We start from the raw sequence: 8316 nt of genomic DNA on the forward strand, positions 1-8316 counted from the left end.
ATGATCTCACTTGCAATATATTATTCTCTGTCATGTAAAAGTGCCCATTAAAAATACTCCCAACTGAAAAGTACAAATCCATCATAATTTTTCTTAAACACATGGAACAGAGTAGAAGGAGAAGGGGGCCTTGGTGATAGCGGGTCTATATGTTGCACTAAATGTAAAAGTAGGCCCTTTTCTTTCTGCAGCTCTTTATGTGAGTCTTTGTCTCTAGTGGTTGAGCAGAGTAGATCATTCCTTTGTTAAAGGATTTCTGTGTAATGGAACTGAATGATGTCATCGATTTGCAGCACATGCAACATGAATCATGTCCCTCAGTACCCATAATGCTAAACTAATGGGTGTTAGGGTGATGTCATACATGCATGAGACAGACTAAAATATGCGGTGCACTTTTCCACAGAGGAACACAGCAGATTCACTATTAACCCTATGAGCTGGGGTTGTGACTGGCGTTTGGCTACGCAATGAGATTATTTTAGAATTTGCATGAATAATTATGTTGTAATTAATAGCGTTTTCATTTACATTCTGTATGGACAGCCTTTTTTTTCGTTTTGTCAAAAATGACACAAATCTAAAAAAACATTATGCGATTGTTGTAAGAATATTAGAAGATTATTTAACATTCATTCATAATTCTGTTTGAAAACATGGATTCAAGTAAAAGTGAAATGATTTTATTTCAGAAATGTTGCCAGTTGTGCTTATATATGTTACTTGAGAGCTCCCCATCTGAAATGAATGCATTAGAGAGAGAGAGTGACAGAGAGAGAGAGAGAGATAGAGAGAGAGAGAGAGATGGGGGGGCCTCCAGATTACATACAAGCAAATACATATAATTTATATATATGAACACTTAAGAAAATACTTAAAGTGTCTTAAATGTGTATATAAAATACATTGTATATGTATATATAATATGTAAACATTCTTACAGTTTTCTTAAAATGAGTGATATTAATTGTATTGAACAGATTCAATATGCTTTCACTAATGGAAAGATGATTTTTGTAGTGATGAGTTTTTTTGTGGTGATGAGATGAATAGATGATGAATGGCGATGAAGGTTTATGAATTATCTGTTTTAAAAGGTTTTAACTGTCATTTTCTGTAAAGCTTCTGTACGTAAAAACTTTTAAAAAGTTTAAAAACGCTTTTAGTTTCAAATGCGACTTTTTGTCCATATCAAATTAATCTTCCTGGAAAAATGAAAATTCAAACTTAACTACCACCAGTGATGTCACAAAGAACATTTCTCATACTGCCCCTCGTTTACATTACTTAAAACCTCAGACATTATCACAAGCTATCATGTTTATATATACACACATACACTTAATATACACACCACAGCCACAGCCTAGCAGCACTTTAGCCACCACCTGGGATATCATAGCCACGGTAGGAACAACTTAGCAACCACTTCGGATACCATAGTCATGGCTTAGCAACATCTTAGCAACCATCTGGAATACGATAGCCACAGGCAACACCTTAGCAACCACTTGGTTTACTTTAGCTACAGCCAAGCAACACATAAGAAACCACCTGGAAAACCCAAAGTAGCAGCCTAGCAACACTGTAGTAACCATTTGGGTTACTGTAGACACGGCATAGCAACACTTTAGCAACCACTTGGGATACCATAGCCACAGCCTAGCAACACTTCAGCAACCACTTGGGATACCATAGCCATGGCCTGGCAACATCTTAGCAACCATCTGAAATACCATAGCCATGGCCTAGCAACACCTTAGCAATCATCTGGAATACCATAGCGATGGGCAACACCTTAGCAACCACTTGGTGTACTTTAGCTACAGCCAAGCAACACATAAGAAACCACCTGGACACCCATAGCTACAGCTTAATAACACCTTAGCAACCACCTGGGAATTCACAGTATTTTAAATCAAAATAAAGTTTGCTCACAAACTTCACCCTCTTATTTAAATTATGTTAGTAGTAGCCCATACAGGCCTGTGAATACTAGGATATTTATTCTCCCAACTCTCCCATTTATTCACTGGTCTCTCTCATTGTCTTTGTCTCACTTACACATATAGTCAGAAAGGAATTTCTGACATCATCGCTTACTTGAGAGCTCCCCATCTGAAATGAATGCATTAGAGAGAGAGAGAAAGAGAGAGAGAGAGAGAGAGAGATGGTGGGGGGGGGCTCCAGATTACACACAAACAAATATGACGGTCAAATATAATTTATATATTTTCTGACATCATGAGTTCACATAATGATGATGATGGTGGTGATGGTGAAGGGCAAGATTACATGTGATCCATCCTTCTATAATTCATTTCTCTTTATGCAATGAGACAATAAAATTGCTTTAGTTCTGCATGGATTTTATTAATTTTTAATCATGTTACCTTGCATTACATTTGCTGGCTCCCCTCCCACACAACATATTCACCAGGAACCAGTTTAATTTCACCAACATCCATAAACATTTCACTCCATCAGATCACTCACTGCTCATCTCCACTGTGTCCACACAGCGTTTCAAACGAGAGAAAACTTCATCCAACCCCACATTCAGGCTTTTAACCACACTCTATGATCAGTAATGCAAAATTCATTAGCGCTTAGTTGTCACTTAGTCTTTCATTACAGCTGGGATTCACATGGCCTTCTAGTGCCATATACAACCATCACAATCAGTGACCTCATACTGTACAGACAGTGTGAGTCATGAAATGTATTGATCACAATTTGAATCAGAACTTTCTCAAATAGAGAAAGCTTTGCTTTGTGTTACAGATGTTTTCAGAGAACATCTACTGCAGATTCGACTTAAGGCTGGCAGTACATTTTAAAGTTAACTGTCCAGGATGCAAGCACTACAGGCTTTAGTTCCACAAGCTTTAGAGCACCACAGACCTTTTAGCACTATATACCTGTTAGCACTATAGGCCTGTTACTTCTATAGATCTTATAATACAGACCTGTTACCTATATTGACCTTTTAGCTCTATAGACCAGTTAGTTCCATAGACTTTATAGTACCATAGGCCTCTTAGTACTATAGATCTGTTAGTACTATAGACTTGTTACCAATACTGAACTTTTAGCACTATAGAGCTGTGAGTTCCATAGACCTTATGGCACAATTTTGACCTGTGAGCACTAAACACCTGTTAGCACTATGTACTTGTTAGCAATATTGACCTTTTAGCCCTGTAGACCGGATTGTTTCACAGACTTAATAGCACCATAGACCTCTTAGCACTATATCCTGGTTACCACTATAGGTCTGTTAGTTACATAGACCTTATAGCACCATAGACCTCTTTGCACAAAATACCTGTTAGCACTAGAGGCCTGTTAGTTACATAGACCTTATAACACCATAGCACCATAGCATCTTAGCACTATAAACCTGTCAGTTTTATAGACCTTTTAGCACCATAGACCTCTTAGCGCTATAAACTTGTCAGTTTTATAGACCTTTTAGCACCATAGACTTGTTAGTATGATTAAGTGATCCTTATTAGTCCCCCAACGGGGAATTTTTACCTCCACAATGTAACCCATCAGTGCAGTAAAACGTCACAAACACAATTAGTGAACACACACACACACCAGGGGGCAGTGGAAGTGGTGTCCGGGGAGCAGTTCTATAGACCTTATAGCACCATAGACCTGTGAGCACTATAAATCTTTTTTATAGACCTATTAGCCACATAGACTTATTAACCTATTAGCAATATTGCCCTGTTAGCTCTATTAGCCTTACAGTCCTGTTAGTCTAGACGTTTTTGCACTACAGACCTGTTAGCACTGTAGTCATAATAGGTCTGTATATATTTCTATCACATTAGAACTGTACACATGTTAGTTTCATAGACTTGTTAGCATCACACATCTGCGAGAAGTGTATACCAGTTAGCAATATAGACCTGTTAAAAATTCTAAATATTCTAGTTTTGTAGTACTTGTTAGCACCATAGATCTGTTTGTCCTATAGACTTCTTGTGTTATAGAGCTGCTATTGCCATAGATCTCTTAGCACCGTAGATCTGGTAGTGCTGTAGACCTATTAGATCTGTAGATCATCAGAGCTGTAAGCCTGTCAGCCCTTAAACCTTTAGCACTATGGATTTGTTAGTGTGTTAGACCTGTAAGTGCTTTAGACATGTTAGTGCAATAGCTTTGAACCACAATACTGTGTATTGTGTTTTTTGCTTTGTCTGACTACATTTCGTGCTGTCACTATATAATAAAACTATTATTAACAACAAAATATAGTCACCTCCACAAATATTGGCACCCTGGGTATTAGCAAAATGAAATATTCTATAGTGCTTATCCTTTTGATCTTTCATTCATGAAAAATGTCACCTTTATTTGACGTACAATGATTGAAAAACTGTAAATCTTATCATAATATAAATATTTTTCTCAAATCTGAGTGTGCCACAGTTGGTACCCCTTCATTTAAGGCTTTGTGTAGGTTCTCTTTGCAAAGATAACAGTTCTGAGTCTTTTCCTATAATGAGACATGGCAAAAGGTCTGAGACCTCCTACATGCACAACCTCTCCAGATCCTTCAGATTCAGGTCCACACAGAGGACTCTCCTTTTCAGCTCATCCCACAGTTTTTCTACAGGGTTTAGGTCAGGAGACTGGGGTGGCCATGGCAAAACCTTAGTTATATGGTCAGCAAACCATTTTTGTGTTGGTTTTGAGGCATGCTTTGGATTATTGTCCTGCAGCAGGATCCAACTGGTTTTGAGTTCCTGGCTGAGAGCAGTCAGGTTTTGATTTAATATGTGCTGGTACTCATGGAGTCTGTGATACGATGTATCTGAACAAGTTGCCCAAGGCCTTTGGAAGAAAAACAGCCCCACAAGATCATAGATCCACCACCATACTTCACAGTGGGCATGAGGTACTTTTCTGCATGATTTTCTTTGTATCTACCCCAATCTCACCTCTGGTGTTTGATTAAGATGCAGATTAAGTGACATTTATTAGTCCCTCAAATTGAAAATTTCACCTCCACATTTGACCCATCCGTGCAGTGAAACACCACACACACACTAGTGAACACAGACATATTAGGGGGCAGTGAGCACACTTGCCCAGAGTGGTGGGCAGCCTTATCCGCAGTTGCTCCCTTTGTTCAAGGGTACTTCAGTCATGTACTGTCAGCTCAGGGGATCGAACCGGCGAACTTCTGGTCACAGGGTTGGTTCCATAACCTCCAGCCCTGTCTGCCTCCCAGAAACAAGCATTTCTTTGGATTGTGGGAGGAAACCGGAGTACCCAGAGTAAACCCATGCAGACATGGGGAGAACAAGCAAACTCCACACAGAAAGGACCTTGCTGACCTGCTTGGGAATCAAACCCAAGCCATTCTTACTGTGAGGCAACAGTGCTACACACTGCGCTACCTTGCTGCCTGTTTGTTGCCAAAACCCTCTATTTTGGTCTCATCAGACCACAGAACACGGTCCCACTGAAAACAACATCTGGTGAAGTGTAGGAGCTTGAGTTTGTTGGTCCTTGACAGCAGAGGTTTTCTTCTAGGACCTCACCAAGCAAGTTGTGTTCATGTAGGTGCCCTCTGATTGTGGTTTGTGTGAAATTCTGATCCTGATCTTTGGCCACTCAAACCATTGTTCTCACTGTGCCTGGAGTTCACGTTCTTTTTTCTGTCACTGTACTTCAAAGAAAGGTTGGATTTTTGCTAATATTTTGAATAAAAGATCAAAAGGCTAAGCAATAAATTCTATTTTTGCATCGTGTTTTCATCTCATTTATCAGGGATGCAAATATGTGTTATGTAGTTTATTTGTAGTACTTTAAAAAACTACAGTGTTTTGTTTTTTGTAACTTGATGTAAGCTGGAAAACAGAGGTGAATGTGATGATACATTTTGTAAATACATTTTTGATGCTTGTATCTGAGGGCAACAAGTTTTCTGCCACTCTTTTTTAGTTGAGGCCATACTTTCATAACCTGCTTTCTCTTGTATTTTTAGCTCACTTTTATCCTTAATGCTCTCCTCTAAATTACTTCTTCATGTAAGATGCAAGATATCAACAGACAATTTAAGAGAATAAATATCTCAGCTTTCAGTTAAACAATTGGGTAATTGAATATTTAATGATTGAACCGTGGCTGTTTGCTGAGGGAATGGACTGCATATATTAAACAAGGCAAGCTCGTCTCATATTCAGTCAAATATATAAACTGAGAGGATTTGTGATGAATCATGATGAATTAATATTTCATGATCAATTTCAATCAACACCTGACCAAACATTGGCCAAATTATCCAGCTTCTACAATGAAACACAAGGAAGAAGCTCCCAGAACAATCTGCCTGGCTTCTTGATGAGGTCAGTGACATCAGAAACGTTAAACCTCTTTAAAACTTTAGAAAAAAAATGTAAGGATAACGATCTATCAGTTGAAATCTTAGCAAAGACCTGGCTAAAAAATCCATGTCTATAATTTGTAGTTCCTTATTGAATAGAATCATCATTCTTGCTATATTTAAACCCATATTTCATTGTTAAGATTTGGTCAGAATCATAAAGTTTAAATTCTTAAAGTGCCCAACATAAACCTCTGTGGTATCTCTAAGTGAACTCTCTCATTAGTTAAGACTTCAGGAGCAGAAGTGAAGGCTTTACATGTTAGATTAATGGGAGATGAGGTAAGACACCACTCTAGGTCTTCTTGAAGTTCTAAATATCTTAATGAATATCAATTCAAGCCATAGTCTAACCAGGTTTCAGTTAGTTGTTAGGAATGGAAACAGTGGTGGCAGCTCTATACCAGGAATCCTCACTGAAAACTGATACATACAAACTCAAATACACATTAATGTTTGTTGCAAGCTTCAAATAACACACATCATATAACTTTTAAAAGATCCAAATGTCTATGTTTAATCCAGAATGGCTAAAAAATGTCCACCAGTGTTAGTTTAGTGCTGAATTACTATTAGAATTACTACAGGAGAAGCTAGCATAAATTAACATTTTTTAGAGGTGTTTTTTCACATTTATGGCATAAATTGAAGGCTGAGCTCAAATGGTAAATTCTTTTGATTCATCTGACCACAGAGTCTTTTTCATTTTGCCTCAGTCCATTTTAAATGAGCTCTGGCCCAGAGAAGACAGCAGCGTTTCTGGATCGTGTTGACATATGGCTTCTTCTTTGCATCATAACTTGCTGTAACTTGCATTTGTGGACTGCACAACGCACATTGTGTTCACAGACAATAATGTCTGCATGTGTTTCTGAGCCCATGCAGTGATTTGCAGGACAGAATCATGCCTGCAGTGCTGCCTCAGGCCCGAAGACCACGAGCATCTAATATTGACCGTCAACCTTCTTCCTTGCGTACAGGGATTTCTCCAGATTCTCTGAATCTTTTAAAGATATTATGAACTGTAGATGGTGAAAATCCAAAGTCTTCACAGTCTCACTTGGAGGAACATTTGTCTAAAATTGTTCCACAATTTCCAGACGCAGATTTTCACAGATTGATGAGGCTCTACTCATCTTTGCTTCTAAGAGACTCCGCCCCTCTGAAATGCTCTTTTTATACCCAGTCTTTTGTTGCCACATCCCAACTTTTCTGAGAGGCATTGCTACCATCAATTTCTAAATGAGTTTATGTTTTTCATGAAATGGTAAATTGTTTCACTTTCAACATCTGATATGTGTTCTATGTTCTACTGTGAATGAAATCTATTTATGAGTTTATGAGAGAAGTTGTCTCAACTGTGAAAATATGCAAATGAGCTCTGTTCTGACAGGCTACCCTCTTTTGGAAAGCAGTCTGGGCTGAAATATTCTTCATAAGGCTGAATTAACCGCTATACGCTGTATGCAATGTTATGGTTTTCATGGCATCACAAAAACAATTAATTCAAAACAGACATTTTTAGAGCTTAGTTTCCATAAATGAACTGTGTAGATTAAAGAGTGAATGTTTTTGAAAGTGTAACAATGTTTACATCCTACATTAACCTGTTTTATTTATTAAAAAGGTAAATTGCACTCAGGATATGGGCCCTTTAATGGAGCTCCTTTGAGGAAGAGCAGCATTCAGGGGGAAAATACAGAGTTTGAACCTAAAGTGGAAAATCAATGTTCATTTCCTGCAGCTTTCCATTGTTAAAGGAGAGCGATACACACCCAGACCCACCGGGGCCCAGTGGGGACGGCATTATATTGCTGCCTCTGGCTGTTTTACATTGCAAACAAAAGGTAACAACACACAAAACCAATGCTCCGCCCACAAGCACAAATCAAGCATGTATATTGATG

Source organism: Pygocentrus nattereri, chromosome 22 (genome assembly GCF_015220715.1).
Source record: "Pygocentrus nattereri isolate fPygNat1 chromosome 22, fPygNat1.pri, whole genome shotgun sequence".
Lineage (NCBI taxonomy): Eukaryota > Metazoa > Chordata > Actinopteri > Characiformes > Serrasalmidae > Pygocentrus > Pygocentrus nattereri.